The following is a 27649-nucleotide window of genomic DNA, read 5'->3' as shown; positions in this document are numbered from 1 at the left end:
CTCAACATTGTACTCATAAGTACAGTATTTAAAGAGACACTTCACCCCTTTTGCGACCATATCTTATTTTAATGGTGTTTGGGAGAGACGAGACACACTTTTCCTGCAGGGGGTTTGTACGTGTGTGGGTAATATGTGATTTTTAGATATTTTAGTATTTCAAAGTGTGTACAAAGAGGCTCTACGCACGCCAAAGTCCTTGTGGCAGTGCCGGCACACGGGAGAAAACTGTAGAGGAGATCTTGAATAAACAAGAAGGTGGCCGCACACACCAATAGCTAGAGTACCAATATTTATTAGGACAGCAGGTAAGACAGGAATATCCAGATATTATGGATATTCCTGTCTTACCTGCTGTCCTAATAAATATTAGGATCCCATGATGTCTATATCACTGGGATCACTATACTTCCTGGACTACATGTTGTCTCAGTAAGACATGCAGCCCGAAGGAGGAGCAGTGCACCTTTACTGGGCCTTTACTGTTTCTAATATATGTAAACGACATGACATCAGCTTGTGACTGCAACTTGTTCCTGTTCGCAGATGACTCGGTACTGCTGGTCTCGGACAGGAACAAACTGCAGGTTGAAAAGACCCTCAGCTCTGAACTCGGTAGAATCTGCACCTGGCTCGCTGATAACAAACTATCTTTACACCTGGGAAAAAACTGAATCCATTCTCTTTGGATCTAATAGTAATCTCAGCAAGGCAAATGGCTTTTTGGTTAGAGTGGGTGACAATCACACGTAAAGATGAAATTACCTAGGTTCCATCCTGGAGGCTAATCTTTCCGGTGATAAAATGGCCACCAACGTAATCAAAAAAGTCAACCAAAGAACAAGATTCCTTTACAGGATCTCCTCACTGGTCAACAAAAACACCTTGAAGACCTTAACAGGAGCCCTCGTACAAGGTTTCTTTGACTATGCATGCACCCCGCTGGTACCACAGCACCTCAAAGGCCCTTAAAACAAGGCTCCAGACCTCCCAAAACAAACTGGTCAGGCTCCTACTTGGCCTCACCCCCCGAACCCACTTCACCCCTGCCCACTTTGATAGGCTGGAATGGCTTAGGGTCGACGACAGAGTACAGCATCTTGCAATGGGTCTGGTCCACAAGATTCGATACACCACCAAGATACCTATGTACTTGTCTAAATACTTGCTTAAACGAAGTCCACACCCACAACACCAGAGGGAGTGCAACGAACCATGTACAACCCAGATTCGGAAGGGACTAAATTATTTTTGCTCCTATGCCACCAAAATGTGGAACGCCCTACCAACAGTCATTAAGACGTGCGCATCCCTTGACTCCTTCAAAACCGCTCTCAAAGGGCACCTACAGACGGCTGCAATTCTAAACTGGCCCCTGTAAAATCTGAATCCCTCACTGTACGTATATGTTTCTTTTCCCTTTTTACCTCCTTTATGATGAATTCCTGTTCTGTTCTTTGACTACCGGTATATAGAAGTGTCTATTTGTACGTCTCTAAATGTTTTGATGTATTGAACATGGTGGACCCTCTTGTAAACAAGTGTAATGCTTAATTGGGTCGTCCACTCACAGTTAACATTCTTTGTATTGAGTTTGTGCTTGAAATGTACTGTAATTCTGCAAACTGTTAATAAATATTTCAATCAATCAATCAATCAAACCAAAGCATTATGGGAATTGTAGTCCAGGAAGGATGTGAGCTCCGTGTCCACGACACTTTGAAACTGTAAAATATGTAAAAACACACATTACCCACATAAAAACCCCAGGAAAGTGTTTCTTGTCTCCCAAACATCATTAAAATAAGATCTGGTGAAATGTGCCTTAAGTAAATGTACTTAGTATTTTAAAAGCAATTATTCACATATATTTCTTAACTATGTTGTAAAGAGAACATGTCTGAAGTGAGTGGTGCTGTACTGTACTGTACTGTACTGTACTGTACTGTACTGTACTGTACTGTACTGTACTGTACTGTACTGTACTGTACTGTACTGTACTGTACTGTACTGTACAAGCCCTCCTCCCTGGCCGTACTTAGTTACTTTCCACCACTGTTAAACAGTGTCTCATTTTGATGAGGACAGCCCCCTGGAACCCCCCTCGGGGATGCTTGGGGTGTCCCCGCCACCGGACCCCACGTTTTGAGAAGCCCTGGCTTATAGACAGTGGTTGGAGTTGTGACGGATACAGTGATAATGGCATTTCTGGTTCACGGTATAGTGCTGCACGATTCTTGCTCAAAATGTGAATCTCGATATTTTTTTTCCTCTACAAGAATTGAGATCAGGATTCTCAAAAGATTCTCTTTTTTTTTCCTCCATGAAAATATTTGTCTTTTAGTCTGTGGTTTCTGAACATTACTACGTACATTCAAAATGGGTCACCTGGAGCCATAACTACTCTCTTAAAGTCTCTTTCTTGTAGCAAAAACACAAGAGTCACAACAATGAATCAGACAGCCAACTAGTACTGCACCATTTTCCACCGTCCTTCACAAAATGAGATTGCCTAGGGCAGTGGTTCCCAAACCTTTTTCATGTCAAGGACCCCCAAATTGACACGAATCGGCCCGCGGACCCCCATTTGAAAAGATATGCCAGGGACCCCCATAAGAGAAGATTTGTACAGCTCTAGCAGAGATTCTCAACCTGTTTAATTTCAAGGATTTGACATGCATTAGTCTACGGACCCCAATTTAATGGCATTTCTGTCACTGGGACCCCCAATTTATATTGTAAAATGCTATTTTAACAAATGTGACCAAATGGACCCTGGTTCTGTTCTGAAGTACAGTTCTGTTCTCAAATACGGTACTCTGTGACTGTCTCTGTGTATGTCTTAACTTGTTTAACAAGTGTCTGGTATTGAGGACGGTTAATAGTTCAAAGTATAGGAGGTGTGAGCGACCGCACATAACTTTGGCAGTGCATTTCACACCCGCTATCAAATATTATTGCCAATGCATTATTTTCGTCCTTTTATATTGCTTGTCTTGGGTTCACACACATCATCATTTTTGTCAAAATGTTCTCCTATTGGATTTCTTCTTTGCACTCTCTCCTCTTTTGTTGTTGTTGAAGCAACAGGCACCGGTCCAACCGTTTCTCGTGTTTGTGACGATTCTTCATGACGAGCCACAAAAGGCCCCTGGTCGTTCGTTTCATCTAGAGAGAGGGGCGTCACAATGAACAAACATTTAATGAGAAAACGTACTCACACGACAAGACATGTTGCTGCAGGGAGAAGAAGTGTGGCAACGGTGACATTCTTCACATCGAGGAAAAGTGAAGCGCGTGCGAAGAGAGAGAGCGGCTCTCTGTGAAGTCGATGAGCTGACGTGAAAACAAAGTGATAACTGACGTCACGTCAGCGTGGATTTTGACAGCAAATGTCAGTCTTTTGAATAGTTTTCGTTTTAGTCACATTTTTGTCAAATATACAGTTAATTTAGTCTACTGAAATGTGTTTTGGCGGGCCTTGATGCCGTCGTAATGGCTGATTTTACACTTGCTGAAAATAGCCGATCTACAAACTCACAATGCGAGCTTGTAGATCGGATATTTTCAGCATGCAACCAAGTGTAAAATGACTTGTCTTTTAACTGGATCTCTTGTCCACTAGTCCCGTCCTGACATTTTAGTCTAGTTTTTATAGTTTCAGTCATCATAGCTAGTTTAGCTACTGTAGCTAGTTTTCGTCAGTGGAAAAAACGTAGTCGACGAACATTTTTCATCATAGTATTAGTCGAGGACACTGGACACTGGACTCCAGGGACTCAAAACAGACCCACTCGCGGAGGTGACAATGTTGTATATAATGTACTGTGTACTGTACTAGCTCTGATTATAGTCCAATTTGGACTATAATTAAGGTGCATGATAATAAAGGACAACTTTCAACCACGGTTCATGTTTTAGGTTATTGTTATTAGAGAAAGTAAAAGATGAGTGTTTTTTCTTTTGTTTTAGCGATTTTATCTATTTCTGGAAGGGAGGCGGGGGCATTCGAACATGGGGCTAAAGTCGCTAAAACGAAAGAAAGCAGCAAAGGAAAGAAAACTAAAAAACACTCATCTGCCCATTCTGAGCGTGAACCCTTTTTGGTGTTTTAAACATGTTATAATTTAGCTATTGAAAAATAGCAGATCTACAAGCTCACAGAGCTTGTAGGTCTGCTATTTTTGAAAAATCGTGAAAATAATTATTTCAGAAAACTGGAGGATTTAGAAGATTTCTTTTAAGATTTTGAGGTCAGGCCTAAATGGGTTAATAACAACCTAAAACATGAACCTTGGTGGAAAAAAACCAAGTTGTTTTTCTTCCCCCAAGACAGATTAGATCCAAATCCCAGGGGAAAAGAACAAGTGTAGTCTCTTCTTGTTTCCTAAACCATGGCTTTTCCATTTTTAGTTTTTTGTAGTCATCATATTATTATTAACTGCTGGGAATGATACGATGTCGTTTCAGTACATCATGGATACAGTATGTCAGAGTTCATTACAGTGAACATGTTGCTGGGATGAGGAGGATCTGGTGAGTTCTTTTCCTGCTGTGATCGCCATGCAAGTCAGTCTGTCACAGTCCACATTATTGTTACAGTCACACACGCACGCACGCACGCACAGTCACCCATGCATAGAGCACAGTAATATAGAGTATAACAATATAAACTGTAGTGTAGGCTTATTGCATAATATATAGTTACTTACTGTGTACGCACGCAGACACACACACACACACACACGTAATGCATATCATATCCATATGACAAAGCTTTACTGCTGCCGTCCTCCAGATTATTCTCACAGAGATAAACGTCCCCAGTTGTTTTTCCTCATTGTCAGCAGCTTTAAGGGGACTGATAAAAAAAACCCCATTATTTACATTAAGTCCTCTTTCTCAGCCATGAGGCTATGTTTATCAGATAGGTCGCTAATGGGGGAGATCAGAGGGCCAGAGCATTGTTGACTTTTGATTATATTTAGGCAAAAGGGGGGAATTCCTTTTTGTTAACTTCCCTGAGCCATGTTTCTTTCTTTCTTCCCTATTCTCAGATCCTAACAAAGCAGTTGTGCCTTGATTGATTGATTGATTGATTGATTGATTGATTGATTTACCAGATACCAGATTGGCTTGATTAAAATCAGTTGGTAACCACATTGACCCTGCACGGTGGCCCTGTTTTGAGAAGAGTTCCGCTATTTGTCGTATGAGTAAACATACATGGGCTACAGTGCTTCAGTCATAGAACTTGTGTTCTATTGAACTGTATGTATATTTCAAGTCCCATGGCGAGCCGCTTGTGCAGTAGATCGTATTTGAGAGAGACACACTGATTTGTATAGCACTTATAGCTATAGTTTGGAACCTCAAATTGCTATACGCTTTATCTCCGAGATGAGGTTCGAAATGGAGTCGAACCCGAACCCGTTCCAACAAACAGTATTTTTTTCAGAACAATAAAAGGCAAATATAGGCATAGCTCTTAAATAAAAATGTAGTCCAGTCAACCCCCGTTCGCAAGCGCAGTGCTGCTTCCGTAAGACTGATTGCCAGACATGGCCAAAGAAATTCCGGGGGTCCCCAGCAGCCAAAAAGGGTTGAGAACCCCTGGTTTAATCCACCGTTTGTGGACGCGCTCGACTCCATTTCGACCCGGATGGCTTTCCGCAGAACCTCATCTCGGAGCTAAAGCGTAGCAGTGTAGATATTGATTGGTTCCAAACGGAGGTGTTGTAGGTAGGTTATAGTAATGGAAATATATAAACCTAGCTGCAAGCAGGTCTATGTTTTCTAAATTGGACTAATGCCCAGTGGTGGAAAGTCCCTAAGCTTACAATGAAAAAAATAGCAGATGATGATGAAAATATGGAAATGTCGGGGAGACTAAAGGCTGTCAAGCATTATGCAGATTATGCCAGCCACGAATCTCCCACCCTTGGCTATACCGGTGTGCGTATACATAACTATCCCCCTGTGAAGAACAATGGTTGAGGCAAATACAGTAGCTTAATAATGGTCCCTAGGAGGGTAGTTATAGTTACAGGAGGACATGCACGGGGGAGTCTAGCTTTTATATTTAGGTCACTGTATCACGCCGTTCGTCCCCCAGGGTGCACCGGGAGGAATGGTGACAGAATACCGGGAGTGCTGTTAAACTCACAAGTACAAGTGCTGCTCTACGAGCTTGTATAGATCTGCTAAGTATACCTTTACACCATACAGGTATATAGAGCGGGGACGGCACATAGGCACGGACTGACGGACACACCAGCATTTGAGAGTATAACGTTATAGTGGTGCATTGGTGAAAGAGTGGTGCACATAATCGATGGAGGGGTAGAGGGGGGGGGGGGGGGGGTCACCTGGAGTCACAATATAACGTTTAAACAGCGTGACCTCTCCTGACCTGCAGTTCCTGTTGAGGAATCTATCATGGCGACTGAAATGGGACCCTCCTTTTACGTTGACAGTATCTCTCTCTCTCTCTCTCTCTCTCTCTCTCTCTCTCTCTCTCTCTCTCTCTCTCTCTCTCTCTCTCCTTGCCCTCATAAAGCATGTACATTCAGGGTGGCTTAAAGTGGCAACTGGGGAGGTCCCGTGTTAGAGATTTTAGATGTACGGGTCAGTGAGTCTCTCATATACTATATTATGTGCATGGGCGCATATCCTCTCTCTTTCTCTCTCACACACACACACACACGCACACACACACACACACACCCTCACACACACACACACACACACATGCGCGCACACACATATGCGCGCACACACATATGCGCGCACACACACACACACACACACACACGTGGAGAGGCTTATGAGGGTGTGCGGGAGAGCTGGAAGAACTGTAAGGGGAGGAGGAATGCAAATGAGACATGCTTTGACGTCAACGCACCCAACAGCGCCACTGACATCTTGAATGTCCGACGAGGACCTCATGTATGATTTAAAGGCTCGCATATGAAACGGCAGACCCAGACACCGATACCCCCCCCCCACCCCACCCGGCCCCCCCTTTCTCTGCAATGGGAGGGTATATTCATGGCGAGCACGCGCGTCACTCATCTATACGTGCACGGCGCCCGGTGAGTTATGGATGAGCACGACGCGTACCAACCAACACAAATAGAGGTGTCGGGTACATCTGCTACCCTCTCGCCCCCCCCTCTCTACAGTTATAGTGTTGTTTTTGGCAGCACATTTAGACTTTTAGTTTTTAGTCATATATAGTCTCTCTTGAATAGTTTTCGTTTTAGTCACATTTTTAGTCACCTGGAATGTTTTAGTGTTATAGTCTAGTTTCAGTCGACTGAATATCCTACGATTTTATTCGACTAAATCTACAGTTTATTGATGCCGTCGTAATGACTGTTTTTTTGTCACTTTTTTAACTTTTTCACCAATCTACGTGAGCTTGTAGATTGGCTATTTTCAACATAAGGCAACTAATTGTAAAATGACATATACTGGATCTCTTGTCCACTAGTCCCTTCCTAACATTTCAGTCTGTTTTTTATTTGTTTGACGAAATTGTCGGTCTTAGTTTTAGTCATCATAGCTTAGTTTTCATTTAGTTTCCATTTAGTTTTCGTCAGTGGAAAAAGGTAGTCGACGAACATTTTGTTTTAGTCGACGAAATCAACACAGCTCTACAAACATGTGAAATCTTCCGTGTTCGTAGAGAGAGAGAGAGAGAGAGAGAGAGAGAGAGTGGAACACATGGAACCAAAATGGACCTGTAAAAAAGTGTGCATTTTGCCGTCCATTTTGTTTGTTCAAACTTGTACAAATGGGATAAATGACAGTGGCATATAGTAAACCCACCTCTTCAGACTCCCTCTTAGCCCATAGGCCAAGGTTCCCCAACCCGCGGAGCGCCCCCTTGTGGCCCGTGGAAGAATTTCAAAAAAATATATAAATGGCATTAAATTGGGGTCAGTAGCCTCTGCATGTCAAACTGGGGGTCCTTTTCAAATGGGGTCTTGCCCTGAACATTAATTTCAGGGCAAGACCTCAACCTTGCGCGTGCCGACTCGGCCCACAGCCTGGTACCGTAGTCAAAATATGGCCCTTGAGGAAAATGAATTGGGGAACCCTGCCGTAGGCTATAGCACTTGCCGTAGTACTGGCTCTCTAGCCTCGACCTCCTACAGGCATATCCATATGGCTCAACGTATGTAACCTAAATAGCACTTTATGTAGACATAGCACTTCCTTACATATTCCACTGTTAGGTTCTTAAGCTTATACGTAAAGGATTCATGATGAGTATTTTTATTTTTTGATGTATTACCATGTTTTGTCTGTGTTCTTGCTTACTGTAAATCGCTCTGGATTAAGAAGAGCGTCTGCTAAAATGCCTAAATTGTAATGCGTCGCCATCCCGACACATTGTGAGCTTGTAGATCGGCTATTTTCAAAAAGGTGATTATGCATTTGAAAACTTTGGAACGGGACATTCTGAGTGCTTTTGCCTTTGTGTACTTTTAATTACATTTTGATAACAAATATTTTACGCAAGAACTATACATTGCAGTAATGATACTTTTGTTTAAGTAAAAGCTTTGAGTTATTTTCCCACCATGGTTCCATTTGTGCACTTTCTGAGTTCCAGACCCATAAGGGTCCATTTGGTTCCATTTGTACACTCTCTGAGTTCCAGACCCATAAGGGTCCATTTGGTTCCATTTGTACACTCTCTGAGTTCCAGACCCATAAGGGTCCATTTGGTTCCATTTGTACACTCTCTGAGTTCCAGACCCAAAAGGGTCCATTTGGTTCCAAAGTATCATTCAAAGACCCCACTTTGAGAACCACTGCTGTGGGACATTCTCCTCTATTATTATATGTTTTCCTTCTGCAGGACAGGAGGGTTTGTTTTATTTAGCCTATCCAAGGGTTGTCTGTATGAACTTTAGCCATGCAGGGGCTTGCAGAGGTTGCACCTGTTTAAGATGACAGATAACGAGGATTCCTGACGGAGAATTCCTGGGCTTGGCTTTCATGTTTTCACCCCATGTGCTTATTATTTATCTCCTCCCCCTCCTTCATTTAGACCTGAGTCTACAAAATCTTCTACATTCTGACAGTTTTCTGAAAAACCGTATGTTTTATATCTCAGTGGTTCTCAAACATTTTCATGTCAAGGAAAATTGGCCGCCGACCCCCATCTGAAAATATGATGTTCCAGGGACCCCCCCCCCCAGAAGCACGATTTATTTTAAATAGCAGATTTACAAGCTCATAGCGCTATGAGCTTGTAGATCTGCTATTTTTCAACAGATAAAGCATAACATGATGCCACATAAAAACTATAATTTTAACACGTTTAAAAAAACAAACAAAAAAACTTTCTCCTAGTCAGTGTTGTTTTTGGCAGCAATTTTTTATTTTAGTTGTAGTCATAGTTTCATAGTTTCCATTCAGTTTTCCTCAGTGAAAAAAGGTCGTCGACGAACATTTTTCGTCATAGTTTTAGTCAACGAAAACAATTACTGCTCCTAGTAGGCTATACTGTACCTGATGATCATATTTTTAGTGGTGGAAAACAATCACGGCATACCAGGATGCAACTTAATACATACAGTATACAGTACGTTCTGCCAAAAGTCAAATTGAAATGCAGGCTATAACAACAATGAATTGTTGCATGCCGGTTCCTCTGTTCTGTCTGTAGTCCATGTAAAGTCTGCAGACCAATTGATCTCATCCACACCACCACCACCACCAGTCTGCAGAAGGCCAAGTCTGAAATGAAGTGTCAATGACATTAAGCATCGTGAACACTGCAGCAGCTGCAGAAAGAAAACGGAAAAAAAACGGATTATTTCTAAAATGAGACATTGACAGAAACATTGGAGTCCAAAGTGGCAGCGCAGCAGCATTGCAAAGCGAGAGAGAGAGAGAGAGAGAGAGCGGGAGAGGGAGAGAGAGGTTGATTTATGGCGCGGCGTAATTGAATGTGATTTAAGGGTCTTAGACAGCCGACAGTTTTTTTGGCCGGGCCGGACGGGAGTGACGTAATTGAGGTTGCGCAGCTTGAGAATCGCATTTCCTGGAAAACAGCTAGGCTTGCTGCCGAACCTCCCCGTGTTCACCTTGATTTATCAACATAGCTGTGTGTGTGTGTGTGTGTGTGTGCGTCCGTGCGTGCGCGCGTGTGCGCGCATATCTTGGACGCGCTCGGTTATTTAGGAAGGCCCCACCCGCCCCCGCTGTCCCGCTCCTATACAAGATACTTTTTTTAGACAACACTTGTGTGGCCAGAGAGGTTGATGACGTTTGCCGAGGTGTTATACCGCCGGTCAAAAGGAGTACGTCTCACCCCAAATGAGCCCCGGCGGAGCGGCTATATATCCCCTAAACTCATTAGAGCAAACGCCTCGTTTGGCAGTAAATGATTTGGGCCCGTCCCAGTGCCATCCATCCATCCATCCATCCATCCATGGAACATAACTCAGGACCGCTCGCTGACGAGACGGGGGTGTGGTGGTGGCAGTGTGGGGTGGAGTGGGGGTCAACATAATAAATGTGTCTGGAAACATTCTTAAATCAGTCCCTAGCAGTGACTTTTAATGGTGCTCTGGGAGCATGGAAGGACTCTCCTTTATCTAACTAACGCACACAGACGAGAGAGCCATGCAGCACTTTATAGCTATTGAAAAATAGCAGATCTACAGGCTCATAGCGCGGCACCGTGCCGCGCTATGAGCTTGTAGGTCTGCTATTTTTGAAAAATCACACAGACGTGCACGCACGCCACGCACGCACGCCACGCACGCACAGACACTTGATATAGTGCTGGGTCATTGGTCAGTGTAAGTTCTTTTGGGCCAGGGTTGAGTCAGCTCCAGTTGAAACGGCTGCTTCACTATAATACTCCATGACTTCACAGTCCCACAACCCAGCAACAATTCCAGCCACAAAAGACCATTATGGGAATTATTTTCTGCAGGATCAACCCAACAGCAGGAACTGCAGTGTGCGGCTGCCTCATGGCTGTTTAGGAGTGTGCTGGATGGACACAGCCTCCAATCCTCCAGGAGTATAACTAAAACTAAGTATTTATATGTTCATATAAGCCTATAGTAGACATGTCAATGTCATGTCAAGTGGTCTAACAACTGCAGCAGTGGTTCTCTTCTCTTTCTTCAATACGCCCCTTTTCTGAATCCAACTAACTAACGCTCTTACATTAAGTTACTTCACGTAACAAAACTACTTAAGTAACGCCATTATAGTTACTGTGTTTTCAATGGGTGAGTTAGTATAGTTACCCACGTTGTCTCCTTCTCCTCATGCCAGTGGCAGGGCATCAGTATTATATCGATATCATTAGACTGGATATTGTCTGTGATTTTGGATATTGTACTATTGAGTATAATAATAAACTGTAATTTATTTTTATGTCAAAAGACTCACAAAGTCACGAATCCGGTGCTTACTATACGTCATTTTGCCGTGAGTGTCAGGGGTGTGTGTGTGTGTGTGGGGGGGGGGGCTCTCACCTCCAGAGCCCCAGTTCCCTAATTATTCTTCTACTCTTCTCACGTCTTCTGTTTTCTTCCCGCTGCCATGTGATATACCGCGGAATAACACAGACGAGAGGCCTCTGTGGACACGTGTGTGTGTGTGTGTTTGTGTGTGTGTGTGTGCGCGCGTGTGTGTGTGTGTGTGTGTGTGTGTGTGTGTGTGTGTGTGTGTGTGTGTGTGTGTGTGTGTGTGTGTGTGTGTGTGCGTGCGTACTGCAGTGTATATGAATTTCTATGAACACATGCATGCATGATGTGTACTAACTACGCACACACACACACACACACACACACACACACACACACACACGTGTCCACATGTGTGTGTCCGGCTTCCAGCATGGAAAGAGGGACGCGGGCCATTTGCTTGTGTTTGTAGTGAAAAGAGCACTCATGATGAATTATGTTCTCTCTGGATGTCCAGCTCTCTCACTCAGGGTTTCATGGCGAGGAGGAGGAGGACCAGTCAGTCGTTGAACTCTAAGGGCTGTATTTTGCGTGTCTTAAGTACCAGGTCTTATTACCTAACTTGAGTAAACTAAAGACCTGGAGGCGTGATCAATGCAATTTGGCTATTCTGAGTGGCCAAAGAGCCTGGTACTTAAGACACGCAAAATACAGCCCTAAACCTGTGAAGTGTTCCGTAACGACACAACGCACTAATGGACATTTTGTTGGTACTGCCGGCGTTGGAGACACAATTGGATTGTATTTTGTGTGTGTTAAGTACCAGGTCTTATTACTTAACTTAAGACCTGGAGGTGTGATCAATGCCATTTGGCTATTCTGAGTGGCCAAAGAGCATTGACCACTCCTCCAGGTCTTAAGTTAAGTATGCTTTCATTTACACTTCAAACCACACCTATATAGGGCTCTGTTTTTGTCACCGCGAAACCCCTTGAGCTGTATTTTGCGTGTCTTAAGTACCAGGTCTTATTACTTAACTTAAGACCTGGAGGCGTGGTCAATGCTCTTTGGACACTCAGAATAGCCAAATAACTCTGCTGTCTGTTCAAGACAGCAGAGTTCAGGCAAAAGCAGGTGTTACAAAAAGGTCAATATCTCCAGAATGGAAGATGGTAAAATCTAAATTTAAAACATTTTGCTGTGGGCCCCGAATAATTTTTCTTCCTTCAATGTAAAGTCCATAGCACACCAGGAATAGGCCTGGCATAATAGCCCAGTCAATGTGTTAAGTACCAGGTCTTATTACTTAACTTAAGACCTCAATGCTCTTTGGCCACTCAGAATAGCCAAATGGCATTGATCACGCCTCCAGGTCTTAAGTTAAGTAATAAGACCTGGTACTTAAGACACGCAAAATACAGCCCTTTGTTTGCTACATTTCTGTGCTGGAAAAGTAACAGCGATATGCGTTGGAATTCTTTGAAATAAGTTCACGTTGTGTAACACTTTCTAGTCATTACTTTTAATTTGTTTTCAGTCACATCCGTGGAGATTAACGGTAAGAAGACACCGTCTCTTTTTGGTGAAACAAATCTTTCACTTATGAATTATGTGAGAAAAATGCGCCGCAATCCTCCCTGGCTGGACTCAAATCGATTAACCCTTTTGGAGGATAGATATCAATCGGTAATACACATACAATCTTGTATTTATATCCAGTTCTATTCATCAAACTGGTATTCACACAGTGTTTTTGGCAGCAAATTTTGATTTTAGTTTTAGTCATAGTCTCTTGAATAGTTTGCATTTAGTCTTTGTCACATTTTAGTCACCTGGCATGTTTTAGTGTTTAGTTTTAGTCGACTAACTATCATAATATTTTAGTTGGCTAAATCTACAGTTGATTTAGTCGAACAAAATGTATTTTGGCGGGCCTTGATGCCGTCGTAATGACAGGTTTTTTCACTTGCTGAAAATAGACGATCTACAAGCTCACAATGCGTCGCGACTAATTGTAAAATGACTTATACTCGATCTCTTGTCCACTAGTCCCTTCCTAACATTTTAGTTTAGTTTAAATTTTTTGACGAAATTGTCAGTATATATTTAGTCTTAGTTTTAGTCATCGTAGCTTAGTTTCTATTCCATTCCATTTCCAGTTTTCGTCAGTGAAAACAGGTAGTCGACGAACATTTTTCGCCTTGGTTTTAGTCGACGATAACAACACTGGTGTGCACAATCATTCCCTCCCTTGTGGTGCATTAGTGTCAATGTATATGTTTTCCTGTATTATGCTTTTGCATATTTTTTATGTAAATATTGTTCTTTTAGCACTTAGATCTACATAGCTTCCTGTGGGTGCAGTGTCCACAAAGTGGAAAGCGCCCCTGATCCCATATTTACCGTTCTAAATGCTGCTTGAAGAAAGTACTAGTACACATGTGACAGAGGACTCTGTCAGGGTAACGTTCAATTGTAGTTGAGTAGTATTTGACCAGGAGGAGTATAGACCATGCTCTTACCCGAGCACTGCGGTTGAGCTAGTGCTTTGTCCAGCATTATAGTATATGTGACCACTTTTGACTGAGGGATTGTTTTTTTTTTTTTTTTTTATGAAAGCAGAGTAGCTTCAAATTGACATTTTTGGTTGTTCAGTTTCACCCACCAGTTTTGGAGATATGGCTTTCATAGAGTAATGTCTTGCAGAAAAACAGCAAAACAGGAAAGGAGAAAACATGCTTGAAAGGTTCACGCATTTATTTCATATTTACATGTTGGTTTCAGCTCTGACACTTATTTCAGACATGCTCTAGTATGTGAAGAGTCTGCCTGTGATATCAACCCATTCTGGACGGTAACCCCTTTTGGTGTTTGAAGCATGGTGTTATACTTTAGCTAATGAAAAATAGCAGATCCACAAGCTCATAGCTGCGCTATGAACTTTTCGCTACGAATGAAAAATCGTGAAAATGTGGCGCAAATCTTTGAATATATATTCTTTCAGAGTGAACGTTTTTAACTCGTATATCTTTGCTACTGGGGGGGGGGGGGGTCGTCCCTGGAACAACATATTTTCAGATTGGGGTCTGCGGCCAAATACAGATAATTCTGGGGGTTCTTGACATGAAAAAGACCTGGACCGGAGGAGCGTGTGTGTTGCTGGAAAAAGTATTAGCTATACTCAAATGTTTTACTTGTACAGTATAAGTTAAAGTATCAACACTGCAAACAATGTAGAAATTCTCCGTTTACAAGTAAAAAAGTCTGGAATTCCACATTTTGCTTGAGTAAAAGTACAAAGGCATTAATTGGTCTCAAAATGTACAAAAAAAGCACACATTATGTCCCATTTCGCGTTTGCAAATGCATACAATTTCAAATTAAATAGCAGATCTACAAGCTCACAAAGCGTCGCAACGCGACGCTTTGTATATCTGCTAATTTCAAATGGCCTAAATTCATATATGGCTGGAGTGGTTACTTTATGTTTTTAATAGTGATGGGTTGGATGGATTAATTGGCACACACATGGGTATTGGCCGATTTTAGTTGTTTTTAGATTAATCGGCATCGGTTTGATTAATCAATCGGACCGATTAATTAATCTGTCCGATTAATCGGTCTGTCTTTACAGATAAACAAGGCCAAAGTAACAGCTTGAACAGATCTACAAGCTCACAATATTAAATATAAAGGTATTAAAGTTAAATCTGACTTGCCTATAAGCCCTGTTGCATGTCTTTTTCAGAATGGACAAAATTATTATAATTTTTCAACACAGAATGAGATCATAATATCTACCATCGATCGGCCATAACAGCAACTAATTATATCGGATATATTATATCGGCCAAAATGTCTCATCAAGTCTATACAAAGTAACTCGTTAAAGTTTTCAAATACATAGTAGTGTACAGTATGTACTCTCATAGTAGTGGAAAGTACGCCAAGTACATTTAATTTGACTTAACCCATTTAGGCCTGACGTCGAATTTGAATAAAATAAATCTTCTAAATCCTGACAATTTTCTGTCAAGACTTGAGCCACATTTTCACGATTTCACTCGGTGGCGCGCTATGAGCTTGTAGATCTGCTATTTTTCAATAGCTAAAGTATAACATAATGTTTAAAACACCAAAAGAGGTTCCCATGTGTGTAGTGTACTTTCCATCACTTTACTGTGAGTCTGGTGCTGCTCTGACCGAGACAGTGATCACAGCCATCAGAGAGATGCAGACACGCCACTGAGATATATACATAATGAGGCTACCATATGTGTGCATGCACACAGGCACGCACGCACGCACACACACACACACACACACACACACACACACACACACACACACACACACGCTTGTATATGTATTGCCGTATTATTGCGTGGCACCGGTCCAGTCCAGTTTGGTTATGCATCCCAAAACATGGCCTGGAACAGGCAGCGCAGATTAACGCTTCTGCAGCAACAGCATCAGATGTTTATCGACCGGCGCTGTGTCTGGTGTGTCTGTCACTGTGTGTGCGCGCATGTGTGTGTGTGTGTGCGTGTGCGTGTGCGTGTGCGTGTGTATGTGTGTGTCAGCCAGTGTTTTTTCAATGCAGCCTGTGTGCGTCCTAAAATGTGTCACTGTGTTCAGTGCTCAGTACTCGATTGTTATAAAGTGTCCTTGTTTCACATTCTTTTAAATATAATTGTTTGTTCCGTTTATGGAAACAAACAATGCACTACTCACTTTATGGATCAACATTACTGATCTCAAATGTATTTATTCACATAACATTTTTCAGAAATAGCAGACCTACAAGTTCATAGCGCGCCACTCGGTGGCGCGCTATGAGCTTGTAGATCTGCTATTTTTCAATAGCTAAAGTATAACAGAATGCTTGAAACACCAAAAGGGGTTCCCGCCCCAAAATGGGTTTTAAAGGAGTCGTTAGCCAGGGATGAGCGACAAGCCCATGCCAACGGAAGGGCAGGGCAAACAAACTGCCCCTCCCTAGCTATGAGGAGAGGGGGGGGGTCAAACAAACTGCCCCTCCATAGCTGTGAGGGGGGGGGGGGGGGGGGGGGGTCAGAGCCTGTGGCACCATAACACCAGTTCACGCGCAGCAGCAACCAACCAGCACACGTAATACAGCAAGTGTGCATTTCAAAATGAGGCACGCACAGATTTGATTTGGCTGAAAACCCTATAGCATGTGAAGCGTGTCATTCTTCCCTGTCCTGTGCCAAGACAGCCCACAGCAATAGGACTTGTAAAGATCGGGGTTTTTTTGTTTTGTCATTCAGGACAAGAAGGTGTTTTAACCCATTTAGACTAGAGCTCAAATCTACAAAATGTCTTCTAAATCATGAGTTTCAAGGACCCCCACAAACTTTCACAATTTATCTGCTATTTTTCACTAGCTAAAGTATAACAATGCTTAAAACACCAAATGGGGTTTCCGTCAAGAATGGGTTTTGTTAAAAATAGCAGATCTACAAGCTCATAGCGCGGCAAGTATTGTAGAAGAGAAGGGGTGTGTGTGTGTGTGTGTATGATGGGTTTAACAGTGTTCTGGTTGTTAGTTAAGTATTTGTGATTATATGTGGCACCTAGAAATGTGATTCAATTATGTTGTACAACATTAATTTAATAGTTAGATTATTCCTGTGGTATGAGGAATGTCTGTAAAAGCTAATTGGTGGTTAATTGGAATCTGTACTTGTGGTGTAGGATCCACTCACTATATAAGGGAGGCTTGCAAGGGACAGACACTCAGCAGTGTTGATTTTGGCAGCACATCTTAATTTTAGTTTTAGTCCTAGTCTTTTGAATGGCTTTAATTTTGTTTTAGTGCACCCGGAATGTTTTAGTCGACTAAATGTCATAAGATTTAGGTCGACTAAATCTACAGTTCAATCTATAGTCCCATCTATTTTTCCAAGTCTTCTTTGTTTAAAAGGCCGTCATTTCTGAGAGAAATAAAATACCTAAAACCGGTGATTCCTGAACTTCATTTTTGGAGCCTATAGGCCACTCGGCCACCTCTACACTGACTAAGACTAAAAACGAAGGACATTTTCTCTGTGGTTTTAGTTGGCTTTGTAAATCACACAGTACAGTTTCAGGTAGTTTTGTGTAAGCGTAGTTTTTATTTATTTCAGTTTAACTCAATTTGCTCTATAGTTTACATTATTTCATATGTTTTTCTTAACTACAATATCCCTGTTACAGACTAATGTAACAGCTCTTGACGAGTCATGCAGACGTATACGTGGTGTACTGTAGCAATGTTTCAAACAGCGCTCGTCTTTCTTGCCCGCAGCATCGACTCGAGACGGGTTAGCCATCTACACCTGAGGCCCATTCTAAAACAATGTCTTAAATCTACACCTGAGGCCCATTCTAAAACAATGTCTTAAATCTACACCTGAGGCCCATTCTAAAAAAAATGTCTTAAAGGGAAACTTCACCCTTTTTGCAAAAATATATAATTGTGTTAAAGACGTTTAGAAGATTTAGAACACTTTCCTGGGTGTCTTTTTGTGTACAATATGTGGTTTTAGATATTTTAGATGTTAGCAGTGAGCCCAGCTAGTGTCTCTGATGTCATCGACACTGGACACTGGACATTACATGTTGTCTCAGTAAGACAGCCCTCCCCCTATCCACAAGGAGGAGCAGTGCACCAAAGCATTACGGGAATTCTAGTCCAGGAAGGAAGTGAGCCCACTTTCGGTGACATCAGAGACACTAGGCTCACTGCTAAAAACTAAAATATCTAAAACCACATATTACACACATAAAGACCCCCAGGAAAGTGTTCTAAATCTTCTAAACATCATTAACATACGGTATATATTTTTGCAAAAAAGGGTGAAGTGTCCCTTTAAGTGTCCCTTTAACAATTTCACGATTTCTTTTCAAAAGTATAGCAGACCTACAAGCTCGCAAAATAGCAGACCTACAAAATAGCTTGTAGATCTGCTATTTTTCGATAGCTATAAAGTATAACATGACGCTTAAAACACCAAAAAGGGGTTCCCGCCCAAGAATAGGTTAACCCATTCTGACCGGGCACCCATTTTGGTGTCAGCATCATGTTATGCTTTAGCTATTTAAAAATAGCAGATCTACAAGCTCATATCGCGCCACCGAGTGGCGCGATACGAGCTTGTAGGTCTGCTATTTTTGAAAAATCGAAGAACCGACTGACATTTTTTTAGAATCTGATCTCAGGTCAGAATTGGTTAATTCAGACCAGTGTGTGTCCAGTGAGAAACCTCGTATGAATCTGATCTCAGGTCAGAATGACAGAGACCAGCACTGTGTCTGCTCGAGAACTATGATACCACTATCCTATACTCACCAAACAACACCCCTCTGTCGTGTGTGTGTGCGTAATGCCGTCTGTTTCCCCCCCCCCCCCAATGTTTGGTCAGTGAACACAGCATGGCCGGTTCTGCAGGTCTGCCTCTGCATGCTGTTATACTGACTGACTGACTCATTCTGCCTCCAGGCTGTGTGTCAGCCATGGACACTATCACACCACTATGATGAATGACATGCTCGGCCTGGGTTTACAGGCCTCTCTCTCTCTCTCTCTCTCTCTCTCTCTCTCTCTCTCTCCGTCCTCTCTCGTCTGCATGTTTTCCTTGTCTCTATCTCTCATGTTTCTTGTAATCCCTTTCGCTACTTTCTTCTACGATCTCTCTTTTTCCTATTATATTTTGACCGTCTCTCTCTCTCTCTCTCTCTCTCTCTCTCTCTCTCTCTCTCTCTCTCTCCCTCTCTCTCCCCCCCTCTCTCTCTCTCTCTCTCCCCCCTCCCTCTCTCTCCCTATGTGTGTGTGTCTGTGGTGGCAGTGAGCTGATGCTGCCCAGATGGTATTGACGTAGCCGTGACACTGGCGCTGACGCAGTCCAGGGTGTCGGGTTCCCAGGGCCACTGACAGCTCGCCATCAATCACTGCGTCTCAGCGCAGCCCAGCTGTCTGTATGGCGGCGCAGCGCCGCATGCATGTAACACACTCTCTCTCTCTCTCTCTCTCTCTCTCTCTCCATGATCTTTCACTGGCTGCTGGAAGTTTCTCGGGACGCCCAGGAATGTTATTGGCTATACAGTAGAGTGTGGAGCCAGACTCTGTGTGTGTGTGTGTGTGTGTGTGTGTGTGTGTGTGTGTGTGTGTGTGTGTGTGTGTGTGTGTGTGTGTGCGTGTGCATGCGTGTGTGTGCGTGTGCGTGTGTGTGCACGCGTGTGCGTGCGTGTGTGTGCGCGCATGTAACGTGCCAGTGGTGTTGATTTTAGTTTTAGTCGATTCATAGGGCCGATTCATACTCCTATTTTACCGCTGTTTCGGCGCTGTCAAATGACGTCACATTGTAGGCTCTACAGCGCCGAACTGACTTTTATTCGGCTCTAAAATAGGAGTATGAATCGGCCCATACTCCTATTTTAGAGCCGAATAAAAGTCGGTGTGTGGGGGGGGGGGGCTCTAAAGTCGGCTCTTCGGTGCTACTGACAATTTCTGACGAGCCGAAATCATTTCGGCACTACAGCGCCGAAACAGCGGTAAAATAGGAGTATGAATCGGCCCTATAGTCTTTCTTGAATAGTTTTCATTTAGTTTTAGTCACATTCTGGTCACCATGCAGGTCAAATTGTGACGTCAAAGGCTCTACACTACAGAGCCGAACCGACTTTTATTCGGCTATAAAATAGGAGTATGAATCGGCCCTAAATCTACAGTTGACAAAAAAGCAGACAAAAAAATGTGTTTGGCTGAAAATCTATGCGCTCAATGTGAGCTTGTAGATCAGCTATTTTCAGCATGCAACCAAGTGTAAAATGAATTATACTGGATCTCTTGTCCACTAGTAGTGCGTGTGTGCGTGTATAATAGTGTTGAATTGAATATAACCTCATCTTTTACACATGGACAATAATTGTGACCCTGTAGTCCCACACACAGGAAACATTCAACAACATGTGTTTTTAGCAGCATGCATCACTCTGGCTGTGGTGTTAGTGTAGTGGTTAGAGCACATGCCTTTCATGCTAGAAGGTTGTGGGTTCGAGCCCTGCCTGGGGTCGACGTCAACAAGGGCATGCGGTCGGCAACGCCAAATCAAAATGGGTTCAGATCTGAGCCAATTAACTCATTTAGACCTGAAGACAATTCTACAAAATGCCTTCTAAATCCTGACAGTTTTATGAAAAACCTTAAGTTTCTATGTTGACCCCTACGCCGACCCCCCTCTGAAAATATGCTGTTCCAGGGACCTCCCCAGAAGCAAAGATTTTCACTCAAATATATTATTTGCGGCCACATTTTCACGATTTTTGGAAAATAGCAGGCCTATAGCTATTTTTCAATAGCTAAAGTATAGCATAATGCTTAAAACATCAAAAGGGGTTCCCGTACTGAACTTAAGTAATCCAGTCTGGCTGGTTTTCCTTTTATGTTGGGTTTGCTCGGTTTGGCCTCTATGACGTACCCGGCACCATCAGATATATCGTAAAAAGTCAGTGATTCCCAAAGATCGACTATTTTCACGACTTCAATATATATATATTATATATATATATATAATTTATGGAAATTCTTTAGATTTTTCTTTCATTTCTTCATGACATTACTGAAGAAAAACAAATCTTTGGATTTTGTTATATTCATTCATGAAACGTTCTGCATTTTCTTTGGGAATGTTTTTTAAAATAATATTAATAATTAAGCAAATGTAAGTGTTGTAAGTATAGCTATCATTCGGCAGACTGTCTTCTCAGCCAGCTCTTGTGATTCCACCCAAGGCCAGTAGAGGGAGCCTATACGCTACTTCAAGGCAAGCACTCACACAGCAAAGGCCACATTTCTTAAGTAGTAGCTCTCTCTCTCTCTCTCTCTCTCTCTCTCTCTCTCTCTCTCTCTCTCTCTCTCTCTCTCTCTCTCTCTCTCTCTCTCTCTCTCTCTCTCTCTCTCTCTGGTTCCCTTTTCCACCTAAATATCTTTGGTTCTAGAACTGGTTCCTTTTCCACCCAAATTATCTTTGGTTTGTTTTGCTTTCATGGAACCTTTGTTGGTTCCAGTTCCGAACCAACTTGTAGGATATTCAGAAATCTGAACCAATTCATTTTCAGTAGAAACGCCCTAAACTTGTTCAATACTACAGGCGGGAAAACAGAACCGAAGCGGGTCCTGTCCTGTCCTGTCCTGTCCTGTCCTGTCCTGTCCTGTCCTGTCCTGTCCTGTCCTGTCCTGTCCTGTCCTGTCCTGTCCTGTCCCGTCCGTCCGTCCGTCCGTCCGTCCGTCCGTCTGTCTGTTTTATAGAAGTCTCTCTCTCTCTCTCTCTCTCTCTGTTACATTAATTTCAATTCAAAGGGACTTGTTTGGCATGAGAAAACATTCATTTACAATACATTGCCCGAAGCAAGTGCATGTGAAATCGAACAATCTAAACGTGAATATAAAAAAAGTATTATTATTTTCACTTCACCACCCTCCCACTCAACATGGCTATTTTCGATACTTCCCTCCTTTCTGCTCTGTTCAATTGTGTCGTGCATGTAGCTATGTGGCTGACAGCCAGGACAGACAGAGAGACAGCCAGGACAGACAGAGAGAGAGAGAACATGGCTTGGTGTGTGGATGCTCCGGTACAACTACAACATGACGTCACTCGCAACTTCTGAAACACATTCCTCCGAATTTTTGTTCTGAAAGCTGCACTCCCAGATGTTGTGACTCTCCGAACTCTACTTCGGAGAAAAAATGAAAGTCTGATCTTTCCGACGAAAAGTTCGGTGGTCGGAGAGAGTATGGACTGCCCTTTACAAGCTCACAACGCGGTTGTGAGCTTTGTCGACGGCACAAAGTATTAAATCCGCAAAATCATGGCTTTCAGACCCCATGCGAGAGCAGCACATAATACGACATATCATTTGGCGTTTGCAACTTTGCATAGTTCATGCTCGTTCACGATCACGCCTGTGTGCTCAATCTTCACTCGCAACCTTCCGCCGTAGGCTGAAAACTAGGGATGCCCCGATACACTTTTTTCGCTTACCGATCCGATCCCGATACCACAATTTCTGTGTTAGCCGATATCGATAACCGAATACCGATACCAGAGAATAAAAAAACGAAATAATATCTTATTTTGAAGTCCACTGACCGGGAATAGTGTCTATAGCCATCTATCTCGCGTTGTGTTTATAGCAGACGAGTCTCCTCACTCAAACGTGCACTTGCAGTTTGGGCAACTCCAAAGCAAACTCCAACACTTCATTTACCTGCATAGTGTCAACGCCCTATTACCCCTGTGTCGGATCGGTGGTTATAGACTGGCATATTCGCCGATACCGATATGACCCGATATGACCAAATAACAGCCGATCCGATTTCTTTTCTTTTCTGATACCGATACAGTATCGGGACATCTCTACTGAAAACCCCACCTCTTCAGAGTCCATCTTGGCCCGTAGCACTTGCCCTAGCCTGGGCAGCATTCCTTTTCGGGTTTATGATCCGGTTGGGAGCGGATGATATCGCTATATCATGTTGTAGTCATTGGTTTGTAGTCATTCAGGCAGGAACCATCAATCTTTGAACTTCCCTCAAACCGATTTTTCTCAATAAAAGCCGCAGGCTACGAGAGCATTTATTGTTATTCTTCCGGTTTGAAGGAAAAGGACGTTCCAGATGATGGTTCCTGCCTGATGACTACAAAACAATGACTACAACATGAGATATATTATATCTCGTGTTGTGTTTATAGCAGACTAGACTCCTCACTCAAATGTGCACTTGCAGCTTGGGCAACTCCAAAGCAAACTCCACATGCCCCAACATTTTATTTACCTGATAGTGTCAACCCCTTACCCCTGTGTCGGATCAGTGGTTAGACTGGCATATTACACCAATACCGATATTACCTGATATGACCAAATAAGGGCCGATCCGATACTTTTGCAGATGCAGCTGAGAGAGAGAGAGAGAGAGCGAGCGAGCGCTATTATGTTCTCATCTTGTTTGTGTGTGTGACTATAATGACCTGATCATTCATGCATCTCAGTGACAGTTCACATGTTGATCGTAGTGGCATAATGATCTGTGTGTGTGTGTGTGCGTGTGCGCGCGTGTGCTTTGATACAACTAAAGTGAAAGATAAAGTGTCCAACATGATGAATTTATCAATAGAATGCACTTGCTCCCCTACTTTGAAGTCATAACAGAGAGAGAGAGAGAGATAGAGAGAGAGAGGGAACTTGGAGCGAGGGAAAGGCGTGGGTGGATATATTTTGATGCGTCCGCTCTATTTATAGCTCGCTATCGGCTTCAAATAGCAACACCCCCCCCCCTCCTCCTCCTCCTCCTCTCCCCCCTCCTCCCCTCTGCATAAATATTCATGAATGGTTGGAAGGAAGACAGCTCCGCTCTCTCTCTGCACAGTGGACAGCGAGAGAGAGAGAGAGAGAGAGAGAGAGATAATCTACTCTCCACCAGGGACACTATTCTTAGCTGTGTAGCTCTCTCTCTCTCTCTCTCTCTCTCTCTCTCTCTATACCCTCCACACTCATGGAGGCTAAATTTAGCCCGCCGAGAGAGAGAAACACAGACGAGGATGTAAAAATATCAACGGTGTGCACAGTGGCATGATGAGGCGGGGGAGCATCACGGGGCTCAGCATCACTATGGGAGGGGAGGGGGAGAGAGAGACAGAGAGAGAGACAGAGAGAGAGAGAGAAAGGTGTGCCATTGGTTGAGCAGCTGCATTGCATAAGGGTTGATTGTGCCACGGGGGACACCCAATGTGTATATTATGAGGCTGGTTAGGTAGGTAGAGAGATGTCAGACATTATGCAATACTCCAGAGATACAATACTTAATTGGACCTCTTAAAGCCACATGGTTCCCAAAATGTTCCCATAATTATCCCCGCGGACCCCCCATTTGAAGAGACATGCCAGGGACCCCCATTTTACGGCTCTAGTAGTGATTTTCAACCGGTTTAATTTCAAGGACCCCCAGTTTGACATGCATTAGGCTACGGACCCCCCATTTAATGGCATTTCTATCTCTGGGCCTCCACATTGTTATTGTAAAATCAATGTTAATTTTAATTCTGAGTGTACAAATGGGTACAAATCAGAGTTACAGACCCATAAGGGTCCATTTGGTTCCTAACTATCATTTAGCTGGGGACCCCCTGGAACTCCCTGGAACTCCCTGGAGATAATGTATTGTGATAAGAGCTCTTATCATAACTTTCACACGGGTGTGATTTGTGTTTCCTTTACATTTGGGTTTTTAATTATTATTTCAAAACATTTTCAAAAAACCATTCCCAATTAACTTTTCATGAATTAATAACAAAAACAAAAAAACTAATCTAAGAAAAAAATTCCACCAATTGCAACAACATTTTAAGAAGTATAGCGAAAACAAGCTCAAAACGTGTAGCAATTTCTAATTATTTTAATGTATATATAGTCCTATACACACCTGCCATGTCGGGTGGACCAAAACAGGTGTTGCAAACCAATGACAAATGAGTTCTACGTCAATCCGACTAGTGTTGAAACGCCTGTGTTGGTCCTCCTCAACAACATGGCAGGTGTAGGACTACTACACCTGCAGCCCATGAATAGCACACATTGAGACCCAGCACACATCACATCGCTGCACTGAACACTGTGTCCTCCTCCAAATCTCATCCTCTCTCTCTCGCTCTGTCTGTATATGCGTTTGTCTCTCTCTCTCTCTCTCTCTCTCTCTCTCTCTCTCTCTCCTCACTCCCCTCCTTGGCTATGTATAGTCCGAGTAGAGTAGAGATGTAATCACATGATATGAATGGCGGGATGCGGCGGGGGGGGGGGGGGGGGGTGTCGTTACGTAACGGCCAATAACACGCTATACCGTCGTCTTATCCTCATGCAGCAGAGCATCATCACACACAGCCAGCGTGAGCTTGAGAGTGTAAGCGAGAGAGACAGAGCGAGAGAGAGATGGAGCCACACACACGCACACACACTCACACACACACACACACACGCACGCACACACACACACACACAGACACAGAGAGAGAGATGGGGATGAATGTGGTGTAGCCATACTATACTGTTTGATTTGCAGTGTGTGCCATGAGTAAAACTGTGTGAAGTGGAGAGGAGCTTATTGGATATTTCGTGTGTTTATCTATAAATGCACCACATCTCTGTCTGTCTGTACGTATTCTACGTGTAGTATGTCCGTAATCCACGTAACTCGAGAACCACATGCTTACACATCCACAAGTAACCGTTAACTAGTAATACTAGAGTGAAAGTACAATATTTTATATGTAGTGGAGTAGAATATTGCAAATTGGAAATACTGCAGTAAAGTACACAAAGTACATATACCGGTAGTTTTAGGAGAGCTTTGTTGTTTGTTTTGTCCTCGATTATGTTTGTCTATGAATGTACTGATACTGTACGTACATCTCAAGGGGATATCCTTTTCTCAATAAAGGTTCATATATACTGTACATGTCGGTTTCACCTCACCCAGTGTGACCCTCTCTCTGCCTGCATGTTAATGTACTTGGCTGGGCCATAATTATGATTTCAGATAAATATCACGCTTATTTCTAACCTTTTTGACACAAATTCATGGATATATAAAATTGAAAATAAAAATAAATAAATAATCGCTGAACCTGTACGAGCAAGATTCATTTGTTTCTAAATATATAGAAATATATATTTCTATATAGACGTATAAGATAGAGCAAGTGACAATCATATTTAGCCATAATTTATTCACTATTCACTATTATTTGTTTTGGGCTTCACTTCACCCCCGCACTGCAGCGCCTTTATAATATTCGCCCCTTAATTGTCCAAAAAATCTCCACGTTTTGCTGAAACGTCTGCTTTTCTTTTACAGGCATCTATTTCTTTCTGCACCGCGGAGTTTCATCGGATTGTTTGGAGAAGCTGCCGCTTATTGTTGCCAAGTCGAGTTGCAGGCTGGCGGTATATAGCGGCTCTCCTCCGTGGGGGTGGGGAGGGGGGGGGGGGGGTGGTTGCGTTTCAGCTCATGAGAGGCTGTGGGAAAGTAGAGATCATGTGTGGATCAAGGCTGCGGACGTGCCCAGACTGTAAAGACTGGCCTCGCCGGTGGGTCTTTTATTTGCCTCCCGTCTCTCTGTAGTCGGATCATGTTTCGATCGGGACTCGGGACTCCTCACCTGAATGCCTATTTTTAGCCCTGCGCTCGAGTCACATGCCCCCCCACGTCAATACCCGGTGCTATTTTTAAACCTGCAGTCCACGCACAGTTCCTACACTAATACACATATACAACAGGGACGGTGGGCATACATGCACACATGCACACGCACACACACATTTTAGTTGACTTTTAGTTGACTTTATCCCATTTAAACCCGAGGACGATTCTACAAATGCCTTCTAAATCCTGACTGTTTTCTGAAAACCCCCATGTTTCTATGTCAGTGGTTCTCAAACATTTCCATGTCAAGGACCCCCAAGATTATAATGTATAATTGGCCGCCGACCCCCATCTGAAAACACCTTATTCCAGGGACCCCCCCCAGAAGCAAAGATTTGAGTTAAAGACGTTGGCTCTGAAAGAATATATTCAAAGCTTTGCACTACATTTTCACGATTTTTCAAAAATAGCAGATCTACAAGCTCGAATAGCAGATCTACAAGCTCGTAGATCTGCTATTTTCCAATAGCTAAAGCATTACATAATGCTTAAAACACCAAAAATTGGTTATTTGAATCCGCAAATTACAATTCATTGCACAGGGAGACAAATATAACAGGGTTGAGAGTCCAATGGCACCTTCTCCTCCACACAGACACCCTGCCTATAAACAGCTGAAACAGAGCAGGTATTTGGCACGGTAGTTGTTTGGCTTAATTTGCTCTGTCATTTGTCAGCTATTATGTTAAACCGCTCGTGGTCAGTTTATGTACTGTACACGGCCCAGGCTTTCCGAATATCAGTATGGGCGAATCTACATCGATATACGAGGGTTATTATTATTATGATTCCAAGTTATGGTCGGTATACTTAGAATGTTTATCTAGGAATGCCTGGACCATGTACAACACGCACGCACGCATGCATGCACGCACACACACACACACACACACACACACACACACACACACACACGTCACACACACACACAGTTGTCTCC

General features: G+C 43.0%; 1 protein-coding gene across 5 annotated transcripts in view; it reads left to right on the top strand.

Annotated features, from left to right (window-relative positions):
- The window catches only part of pde4ca (phosphodiesterase 4C, cAMP-specific a), a 120784-nt gene that overhangs the window by 54025 nt on the left and 39110 nt on the right, over positions 1–27649 (top strand). Inside the window, exon 1 of one of the 5 annotated variants that reach the window (XM_083782550.1) lies at positions 19380–19453. The exons of the other annotated variants lie outside the window; for them this stretch is intronic. The gene's annotated coding sequence lies outside the window, so the exon portion shown is untranslated. Of the gene's footprint in view, positions 1–19379; positions 19454–27649 lie in introns of those variants that run through there. 5 annotated transcript variants of the gene reach the window in all.

This window comes from Protomyctophum parallelum (genome assembly GCF_964188405.1).
Source record: "Protomyctophum parallelum genome assembly, chromosome: 14".
Taxonomy (NCBI): Eukaryota; Metazoa; Chordata; class Actinopteri; order Myctophiformes; family Myctophidae; genus Protomyctophum; species Protomyctophum parallelum.
The sequence above is the reverse complement of the archived record's forward strand: the minus strand, read 5'-3'. Positions and strand labels throughout refer to the sequence as shown.